The sequence below is a fragment of the Corythoichthys intestinalis genome, chromosome 6, assembly GCF_030265065.1.
Source record: "Corythoichthys intestinalis isolate RoL2023-P3 chromosome 6, ASM3026506v1, whole genome shotgun sequence".
Classification (NCBI taxonomy): domain Eukaryota; kingdom Metazoa; phylum Chordata; class Actinopteri; order Syngnathiformes; family Syngnathidae; genus Corythoichthys; species Corythoichthys intestinalis.
Window position 1 is genome coordinate 44,155,578 of NC_080400.1, and position 9,601 is coordinate 44,165,178.

The window sequence follows — 9,601 nt, forward strand, 5'->3', positions numbered from 1 at the left end:
AAAAAGTATCTCATAAATCAATTAATTCATGCAATTATTTATGCAGATTATGCATTATCAGCAAAAGACACCTGTCATGGAATGAATGCTTACGACAGATGTCATCAAGTGTCCAAATCCTGATCCTAACTCAAACCGAAAGAAATTTGAAACAATGTTAACCTTGCATCAAAAGTGATATAATTTACTAAATTACACAGTTTTTTACAATTGTTAACACAAGTTTCTCAATACAATAACGGTGTTCGCGATACTGCACACACAAAACTGACAACTCCATACTGGTACACAAAATACTAAACCTGACACTCCTTTTGCAAGACGACTCTTGCCGTCAAATCACTACATTGTGTTTACTCGTGTTTTAGTTTGCTACACACAGTCGTATATCCAATGACACACACATACCAATCATTGAGTACACACAGCTAAACACTACCAAGCTTTTTTCATTTGACTATAGTGTTTTCAGTGCAAAACTGAAAACACTATGGTCAAATCAAACACACCTTATGAATTAAGGATGCAACAATACCCGGTTTTATATTGAACCGTTCTCTCTTCGATTCAAAACGCAAAAACATTCGATCCAAATGACAAGCTCCCAAAATGTATTTTCCGAATTTATCCCTTGTATCGAAAATTGTACCGAACCATGACTTAACTTTATCGTTGCATCACTAGTATGAATGACAATAAATCTGGAAATTAGGGCATTTCCCCTTCTTGAAAAATGACTCAGTATAGCCATCTTTTTCCATACAACAAACTTTGAAACAGCACACTGAAGGGAATAGTATAATTTTCCATATTTACTGTTTGACTGTTTGTATTACTCTAACACACCCAATATAAAATAAGTAGCATTTATATTATAGTTTAAGAAAAACATGCAAAATATATTTCATGTTATGGACTTGGAATAATTGGATATTGCAGCGCCAAGACAACGGGAAGATATAAGAGATACAGGATGCCTTCTGACCACGGAAACCCAACGTATGCATCATGCAACTGACTGAGCGAGTCTGACGCTGACAAGCAGGGAATAGGCAAGATATCTATAAGCCCATGTCTGAACCACCAAATCCCGCAGTCAGCTCCTCTGGATAGTCCAGAACAAATAGTGGGACATCCTGTCTTGCTACAAGGAACGCCTGACAACAAGAAGAACCCGAGACTGAGAAGTGAACACTCCTCACTTATGTGGCGCTGAGGATGGCAAAATCCTTAACTCTCGTTGCCCATACAAAAGTAACGCCTTAATTCTCCTGTCCAATCCACAACAGACAATAATCCTGAACAACGCCCAAACACTTCCAGACCGCAGACCGCCTGAGCGGAGCCTTTAAAAAACTCAGGAATCTTTTGTTGACTTGTGATATGGTGACCCTGGAGCCAGCTTTCCTCCTCGTCTGGTGTACTTGCTGATTTGCCTTGCTGTCGACTTGGAATTAATAGTCAACCTGTGTTTTAAAGCCTTTTTTCCATATTTTCGAATGGAGTCTGTATTAGGGGTTAAACTAAGGTGAACGCGCCGAGTTTGGCCTTTTGGCCAGGTTCTCGGAGTTCCGCCTGCCCGGGTCGTTGGACTTGCTCTAACGGCTGAAAAGTCAGATTCCTTCAACACAAATATGCAGCCATTTTTTTTCTTTTTGTACATGATTGAGGATTCATCACCGTGAAGCATCATCATGCCTATGATTTCTGTAAAGCCTCGTCCGCATCACAGGCGTGTTCTCTGGAAGAACCACCTTGTGTGGCTTTTATGGATCGTACTGAAAGCTGCATTACCTGCTAGCATCTTGTGTTTAATTTGTTTTAGGATAATTGCATTGTTTTCACGAACCATGTTAACAATTAGGGTCACCTGGTCTGGTGTGAACACACGTCTTTTGCCCCCACTGTGAGGTTGTCTTTCGGTCCTGAAATGCAGTACTGTATTACAATACACAATGTATTCTGTATAGTACACAAATACATAGTACTCAAATGTTGTATTGTTTAACAGTGCACGAGTTCTTTGTTCTTATGATGGCACCAGCTGTACTAGTATATCGGCTGAGATTGGGCTATCGGATCTATCACAGTGGCCTGGATCTTATTAGATATAATCGTTCTCCTTCTTACTCCTCCTCCGCCTTTCTGTTCTTCTCCTGCTCCTCCTCCTGTCTGTCCACCTCGTGCTTCAATCTGTCTTCCTCCTCCTGCTCTTCTCCATCTTCTTCCTCGTCCTCCTTGGTGTCCTCCTCCTGCTCCAATCCGTCCTACCCCTCCTCCTCTCACTCTTACACTTCTCTGGTTGAAGGAAGGTCAGAGTCTAGGGGAGATAAGGGAGTGTGAAGTAGTGACAATTCAGGTTGAACGAATGGTATGTGAAGTTTGTGCAAATCGTGCCAAACTTTAGATTTTTGTGTTTGAACAATCGTGAAAAACTTTTATAACATATGTAAAGCATTCATCCAGAGAGCGAGAGGGAGAAAGCGAGAGAGGGAGAGAGAGATATGCAATATGCTCCCTCTAAAATGTATATCCCAGCCAGCCTAATTACACTCTCCTGCATGACTAACACATCCTCCACACAGTCACTCACTCCCATTGTTATGTGCAGATCAAGCTGCAGCTGTCTGGCTAATTGCTTGTGGTTGTGCCTGTGGCAGGATTACTGGTAAACAGAATTCAATTAACAACTCACTTCCACTCCCACCGCATGCACAATAAAAGTCACTGGCCTCTTGTTTGCTTACAAAAGTAGTTTCTTAAGGCACTCTGAAATTTCTTTCTCACACTGATATACGTGGCAAGACAGTTTGAGGGGTTGCTGCTCCCATAGTAGGCTTTATTTGAGAGTCACTGCAGTGCCAGAAGTGTTGCATTCAATGTCACTGTAAGTCCTTTCCTTAGAGAAAATGCACTGGTGCGACTACGTATTGGACTCACACTTTTTTCTGTCAATACTAATGCGGTTTTCCTCAGAAGTTATATTAGGCCTGATATAGCAAAACACACAGCAAAAAGATGTAGAGAACATGATGTATAGTATTCCCTATTGCTTATTGCAAAATCAATCATTGGGTGAAAATGCTGAGGCGCAAATTTACATTTACCCTCACTGCTAGGTCATCACATTTGTCTTTACACGACAGACAACTTGGCACATTCACTGGACAATGAACATTTTTCAAAGGTTTGGAGCGAGGTTGACGAACAATTTTTATTGAATTATAAGACATTTAACTCAAAATATTCTCACCCCACAAAAAATTTAAATAAGGGTAATAGCACTCTAATATTGGAACATCTAATATTCCTTTAATCACATTTTTAGGAGCTTTACTGCATCACAGTGTTTACAGAGTTTGTCTATAGTCAATTTTTGTGGTCAGTATTTTATTCTTACTGCAGACTGCTTAATTCAGGGGGAAAGATTAACTGTCGATGGTTGTAAGGAACATTATTAATCTGTACCAGAGTAATTTAAAAGTACTCATATGTCACGAGAGCGTTTCACATTTTCAAGTTACAGAGACAAGGCACATAATTTGTCTTCAAATGAGAAAAAACTTGCCTACTGCACCCAACAAATATGTAACAAAAAGTTGATCATCCAAAGCACATTTTATTGTATTATTTAATAAAACAAATAATTTTCGGGCCAATTATGTACAAAGATACATACCTGACCATCACTCACGGCCAGTGTTGTTAATCTTACTTTAAAAAAAGTAATTCATTACATTTACAAATTACTTCTCCCAAAAAGTAATTGCGTTAGTAACTCAGTTACCTGAATGTAAGAGTAATTAGTTACTTGGCAAACTAACTAGTGATAATTTTCATGTATTTTTTTTTCTCTAAAAAAAAAAAAAAACAGGTCACACAATGTGAAGTATAAAGGGTTTTTGGGACAATTGGCCCGAGCCCAATTCTTTACCCTCCACTTAACTAGACACAGGGGTATTGCGAGAACTAGATAGTAACCTTTGCTATGTGTGGAAGTCATTTAATGTTGTGAATAAACCGTTAAAGTTGTTGAAATTGCTCCGGTTATTGCATTAGTTCCTTTCTGTCTACTTTCAACATGTCTTGGTTTTAAAACTGTTTCATCATTTAAAGACAGATTCAAGTCAAGATTTTGCCGATTTAGGAGCATTTTAGATAAAGTTACCTAGGTTCGCTAGAACAGAGCCTTCCTGAGAGGTCTACTGCTTTAAGATGGCGGCTGTTTGCTAACGCGTGTAGTCCTTAAAACATGTTGCCAATGCAGCCGTGTCTGTCATTTGCATCTAGTTCTATAATATGTGATATTTACCTTATCATGTGGGCGTAGTTTGTAGGCTAATGGATACAGTCAGGTATTATTGGAGCCACCTAGCATCGCGTTTGCAACGGCGTCTTCCACACTCCTGCTCTGCTCTCTCGTCTCCATGAGTCCATCTCTCCCAGATTTTTTTCATTCAACCAACATAGTAACACATAGTAACGCATACCTTTCCCGCCTCAGTAACGGTAACGGCATTGCCAAGATGAGAAAAGTAATTAATTTGATTACTCACTACTGAAAAAATTAACGCCGTTAGTAACGCCGTTATATCCTAACGTCGTAATTAACAACGCTGCTCACGGCGCACTGTTTTGGCATCATTGTGTTAGGGTAATAGCAGTAATACAGCCTGCCTCTAGTGTATGAAACTAAAGGCCTTTTTCCAATAGCTACAGTCTAGCAAACATGTCAAGGCCCCGCTTGCTGCCGTGACCAAATACGGATGGTTATAAGCATAAGGAATTCGGCCTCCCAGCCAAGCCACCGGAACCGCGACAGCCGAACCAGTAGGCGTCCCGCTGGTGCAGCCCCAGCAAGTCGGCCCGAAAGGCCAAACACCGCTCGTCCACTCCGGTGCTAACCCTTTGTACTGACTCCATTTTGAACGGTTTAAAAAAGGCTCACCGAAAACAGGTTGACAATTTATTCGTCAACAGTGATCAAAATGCAAGGCAGAACAGACGACAGAGAGGAGATACTGGATCCAGGGTCCGCCAAAACAACGGATACATCGAAATGTCCCCAAGAAGCGACAGTTGTTAGCTAATTGTTCAGTCTTTTGAAAGCTGTGCTGGAGTGGGCCGGGCGGAATGTGTGCCTGGGTGTTGTCTTGGGATAATCCTTCTGTGGTAGGTTTGGGCGGTCAGGTTTGTGTGTCATCTTTCGTGGCTGGGACGTGGTTGCCATGGCAACTGAGGCGTGTATTGACGTATAAGGCGCCGCGCTTTCAACTTGTTGCCTCGGTAGAGCGAGGGTGTTCTGACCCCACCAAAGAGATACTGACATCCTATCCTTCGCTTATCAGGCGAGGGTTGATAGGCCAGTCAACTCTACTGTGTCAAATGGCATGGAGTAACGTCTCCTTAAATGCTTTACTATAATGAATGTGTTAGACTAATGTAAACAGTTATACGATGTTTATGAGAAATGTAACTATTCACTTCAGCTAATGCAGGGGTTCCCAAACTATTCCAGATCGGGCCGCTGTGGGTGCTGGATTTCTTTCCAACAAAACAGGACGACACATGTGTACCAATCTGGTGTTTTACAAGTGTAATCAGTTGATTGTAGTCAGGTGCTGCTTGTTTTAGCAGAAACCTCATTGGTTAAACGGTCTGTGCTCAATCGGTAGGAACAAAATCCAGGACCCACAGGGGTCCTTGAGGACCGGTTTGGGAACCACTGAGCTAAAGTAATAGCAATTCAAGAAACAAACAGCTTTTTGACCACGTGTCCACCTCACAAAAACAAGTATTTTTCATTATTGCACAATGAAGCCTCACCTTTGCTCATTTTAAGGAGGAAGAAGAGGTTATAGCTGCCATCCAAAGGGCATTAAACATTTTGGTAGGAACGTGGAGAGTTTAATGTTGTTTGTGAGCTACAGTTACACTATAACCACTGTCCTATTTATTGTTAAAAAATTTTTTTTTAAAAAGAAGCATTTCTATTAGTCGTGCTAACTAAATTTTTTAAGTAGACATCACTCAAATTCCTGGGTTCTCTTAAGCAGTGTTGTTAATTCACAGCGTAGAGTATAACGCCGTTAGAAACGCAATTATTTTTTTTTAGTAGTGAGTAATCTAATTAATTACGGTTCCCATTTTTGCCGTGCCGTTATCGTTCCCGAGGATGTGAATGTTAACACAATTTCGTCGAATGAACTGCGAGTTGTCTGATTTTGTCACACATCAGCTGCCTGCCTGGAGAAGGCAGAGCGGGAAGGGGGAAAGGGTTGGTGACGCAATGATGATTGGCTATGTGGGTGGATCATGCCCTGCTTCACTGCACGCTCTGGCAAACACAGCAAGCCAGCGGAGGCAGCATTCTCAATATTAAATTAATTTCAGTATTTAATATTGTTACTTCACAGAATGTTTAAGGATAGTTTTCTGCTAATTGTGCAGTAGGCCTAACACAGTTCGAGAGATTTGCACTGGTTAATGGTCAGTTTACATTTATGTTTTCTTAACGGACTGTAATATACGTATTTGATCCAAATAAATACCAAATGTTATAAAATACTGTATGTAGTGTTTTTATTCTTCAATCAGTAATATAATCATCTTTGATGTGAAAGATGTTATAGAGTGTATAATGTACACGTTTAGAACATGAAAAGTAATGTCTTTACTTTGCTGAGTAACTAATTACTCTTACAATGAAGTAACTGAGTTACTAACGCAACTACTTTTTGGAAGAAGTAATTTGTAACTAACTACTTTTTTAAAGTAAAAATAGCAACACTGCTCTTAAGTAACTTATTTCCTTATTTGATTAGAGTCTATCTAATCTGTCAAGTTAACATTGTTCATCTTACGCAACTTATTATTATTTATTTACTTTTGTATTTTTAACTCATTCTATCAAGTTACCATTGTTAACCCTATGCTAAAATGATTTTAAAAGAGTGTGCTCACAATAGTATAACTTGATCTTTTAAGTTTTCCATCAACTTAAAAGAGGACTTTATTTTATTTATTTTATTTTATCTTAATGCGAACACTGCGCGGGTCAAATGCAATGACATTTCGTACTGTATTCAGTTTTCCATACCAGACAAATAAATCTCTCTCTCTCTCTCTCTCTCTCTCTCTCTCTCTCTCTCTCTCTCTCTCTCTCTCTCTCTCTCGTCCGTCCGTCTGTCAGCTTCTTCTTTCTCTTGCCATTAACTTTTGCATGAATGTGTTTATTGATATTCGCACACTACTTGACACTTAAAAGTGCTTCAAGATTCACTGCAGCATTCACATATTGGCCATTATAGCTAAATGACTGCACTAATAGGCACCTTTAAAAGCATTAAGACATTATAGCATTATAGTCATGTAAAGAAAATGGCATGAATAGAAACTTTTAACTTATAGAAACACATGCTCCATATGTACCTTTTCTTCATTGCTTATCATTTTAGTGGCTCCGCATATTTGTGTTTTTTAAGTGCAGTGGGAAATGTTACCTGCCCTTACTAGGATTGGCAGACATTTGGATATAGATTTTCAATGAGATACTGTATAATATTTTGGGAGGGTATCTGATGTTGCAGAGGGTGATTTTATGTTGGTGCAGCATCTACATATAACCTCTCATCTCTCCTGATGGAGGGCATCGGGCTCTCCTCTCCTGCTCAGTGATGTACGTTTGTCCCTTGGCAACAGGCCAGCTGCTCCCCATTCATTACCACAAGGCTTGACAGCCAATAATTCTGCCCCTCAACGTGGGGTTTCAGAGGCTTGGCAACCTTAGCATAGAAAGAGGGGGGGCACAGGCTGTGAATAGGTCTGAGGCATTTGACGTCAGACTCCTTTCTCTCACTCATGTGTGTGTGCATGTGTGCGCGGGTGCGCGTGGTGTGTGTGTGTACGGCAAAAGGTGTTCTGCATCAGTTTTTTTCTCCTTTGGGAAATGTCAGATGTGGCAACAGATTGGGTGAGAGCCACTTCAGGTAATTTATCATTGAACCAAGAGGACAAACAACCCTTGATGTGTCTGCATGTTGGCTGTTTCACTCTAAGATGTCTAAAAAGGTAAAGTGAATATGACACTTACTGTTCAATAGATTTCAAAATTAATGAAGCATTTCAGCTTGTGCAACCGCACTTTCACCATCTATTTACTGAACATTTTGTTGTTGTGATTAAAGAATACATTCTGCCTGCAGTATTAACTGATTTGTGAGCATGACTCACTTGCTGACACTTTGTGAGGAGAATACCACACAAACAATCAAAGCACTTTAGTTGTTTTGGAAAATGAACTTGGCAAGACCTCTCATCCTCTAGTCTAATACATTGGTGCAAAAGTGAGGTAAATGCTTTTCATAGGTTGTCTGGTTAGAGCACAAGATTGGCTCCTGCTTGGATGAAGAGATGGACAAAATATATTAACTTGCTGTATTTTATAATCCATGGCTTTAAACATAGAACAGTGCCATCTTTTGTCCTTGAATTAAAAGATATTATAATATAATATAATATAATATAATATAATATAATATAATATAATATAATATAATATAATATAATATAATATAATATAATATAATATAATATAATATTAAAGATATTATTATTCTACTTTTTTCCCCCCAAAATTCCTTGTTTACCTCCCTTCTCCGACCTCCAAATTAAACTATCCTCTCTTTTCCCTGACTAACTTTAGAATGGTTAATCAGAAATTAATGATTCCTCACCATGCAATCAATCAGGATCATAGAAATGGGAACAAACCGCCACATACATAAACATTTATTAATTATGTTTAATTTTGAGCTACATAATATGGAAATTCAAGTACTCATTCCTCCTGTCTAATGCACTTTTTAAAATTCTAGTTTCTCAATCTCTGCCAGTCTTGGGTCAGGCTTAATGTATGTTGTTGATGCCAAAATACAGTAGCTTTATGCCCAATGTGGTGTGAAGAGAATGGGATGCTCGGATAGGCAAAGGGCATTACAAACTGTAATATTACATAAAGTATGTAGACTTACGTAAAGCCATAAGATTATGTTGATTTTTGTCTTTTAACAGACTCTTTTATTCGCTTAATGAACAGGAGCTGACGACACGAAATTCAGGAACAAAAAGAAAGCATTAACTACCTAATATAAATACATTTATTAGGGAAAGAATAATTAAATGCAGGGATGGCCTGGACAAGTGTCCCCGAGAGCCCCACCTAGGTGCCTTCGAGAAGCTTTGCCCCGAACTCTCAAAGCATACACTTTTTATTATTTCCAATGCGAATAGGCAGGCCCTCATATTAACCCATGAAGTGACTCACAAGAAAGTGGAATTTTACTGTTCATGACTTTGCTTCAGAGAAGAAGCTGAGAGCTGCAATCTTTATCCTATTCAGTCAGAAAGTCAAAACAATATAGAAATGAATATTCCAAGTACAATGAACAAACACATGGGAAGCAATATCTCTACACTCTCATAATATACTGACTGGCTACTGCACGTTATTATCCAGTGCTAGGTTGTTTATTGTGCTCAGCAGACGCGACAATTGTTTGTTCACTTTCACCATGCCAACTCTCAACGTGCATTTTGCATT